The sequence below is a fragment of the Lissotriton helveticus genome, chromosome 7 (genome assembly GCF_964261635.1).
Source record: "Lissotriton helveticus chromosome 7, aLisHel1.1, whole genome shotgun sequence".
NCBI lineage: Eukaryota > Metazoa > Chordata > Amphibia > Caudata > Salamandridae > Lissotriton > Lissotriton helveticus.
Window position 1 is genome coordinate 1,245,416,753 of NC_136068.1, and position 1,894 is coordinate 1,245,418,646.

Genomic DNA, 1,894 nt, shown 5'->3' on the forward strand with positions numbered 1-1,894 from the left:
TCTCTGTACGAGCTCCGTGCAGCTTTCAGCAAATCAACAGACCGTGATGTCAGCGCCTCGCGCCCATGGAGCCAAGGACGGTGGCTCCCGCGCTGCAAGAGAAATCCGAAGCAGGGTCCGCAAGATTGTCGGGCTTCTACAGGACAGTACACTGGGGGTCAGTGCTTTTCCAGCACAATCACCCTAAGATCGAGCATTACACCCTGTTGCTGTGCTTTCCTGGCAGGTAACATTCTTAGCCCTGTAGTCGTGGGTCCGTGCATTTCCAGTCTGCACGTACTTTACACTGACTGCACAAGACAATTCAGTCAGCCCAGCCCTGGCCCCTGCCCTTGCCCACCTGATGACCCACCCTGAGGCTGAAGACCACACAGCTGCGCAGTGCGCAGGCTCAGCATGCAGATCTTCCCTAAAATGCATATGGTGTGGTATTAAGTGAAATATTTCCGTGCGCTACAAGACATAGAACCAGCCGCAAGGCGCAGTGTTATACTAAGTACATTTGGCTAAAAAGGGATTCTGCTGTGAGTGGCACACAGGGGGCTTCGGGGTAACTCGGAGCTTCTTGCGCGGAATCAATATCAAAAGATTTTGGAAACATAATTTTTGTTACCGGGGCTCCTGGTGCATGCACCTTGTAATATATGAGCAAGCATTGAGCGACGAGTTAACTCTAACACTAGGTCCCAGAGTTCAGACGGACCCTGTCTCATAGCTGCCAAGGTTTCAGATAGCTATGTGTGACATTTTCATAATTTCAGCTGAATTATGAGAGACATTCCAGCAACTATGAATGACACTTTCCCATATGAAAAGTCAAGCAAATAAGGACAAGTGAAATATATTATTAATTAAACGAAATTGAGGAATTAGAAACTTTAAGAAGATTTGAAAAGTGCTGCGGAGCATTAGAAACTGAGGGGCACTTAGGAAGCAAAGAGGTGGCAAGGGGCATACTGAGTGGGAAAGAAGCATTCAACATCCCTAATGAAAAGACTGAGCAGCATGGATAAAGCACGACATGGAGTACCACTAACATTGGACACAAAAACACAGACTAGAGCCTGGGAAGTGTAAAGTGATCGGAAATAGCTGTTTTTAGAGGTATATTTTTTACAAATATATGTATCCAATTAGTGGGACTCTGCTCCGACTGGTTCGGAAATGGCCACTCCTCGTCATAAAACATGATGTGAATCAAGGATTAGTGGTAAATCTTCAGCGCTCGTGTATGAGAATAAATTACAGGCATACTTTTAAAATACATTTTGTAAAACATCTCAGGTGTGAATACATTAATGGGACACACGTTTGCAGTGACAGATTAGGGTTAGCAACTATATTGCGCTCCGGATCGAAAATCACAAGGAAATAAATAGCACTCTGTAAAATGCAGAGTGGTCGTGCACTTACTTGCTTCAATGCGGGCCCCTGGAATCTCTGCCTAAATTGTCTGACAGACCTGGATGATGTATACAATGTGAAGGACCTTCGTTTTTTAACTGGCAGGTCAATTATCATTGTTTAATTCTATGGCAGGACGGAGGCTCCGATTATGCTTTCTCAATTTCTTTACTGAAAAACACAGCAGCCAATCAGTACGCAGTAAAGAAATAACAAACTACATTACCCATAAACCCAGGGTAACCATAGAGTATGTGAATGTATAAATAGGGTCATAGAGGTGAACACTTCCTCTTTCTTTGCTGCTTCGCAGCCAGTTAAGTGCCTTTCTTTCATTACATTGCTGTTTATACATTGTGTTTATTGATAATTGCAGCGCTTACTTGCTCTGAATTTGTGCTTCGTTTTCGCGCTGTGTGCGCTCTTTTCTACGCCGCTCGGCGTGTTGGTTCGAGGTCGCTGACCTCGTTTGTCGTGTTGTGCGAGGTCG

General features: G+C 44.9%; 1 pseudogene; it reads left to right on the forward strand.

Moving 5' to 3' along the window:
• Positions 1–508: 508 nt before the first annotated feature.
• Positions 509–690, forward strand: LOC144771262 (U11 spliceosomal RNA; annotated as a pseudogene).
• Positions 691–1,894: the final 1,204 nt, after the last annotated feature.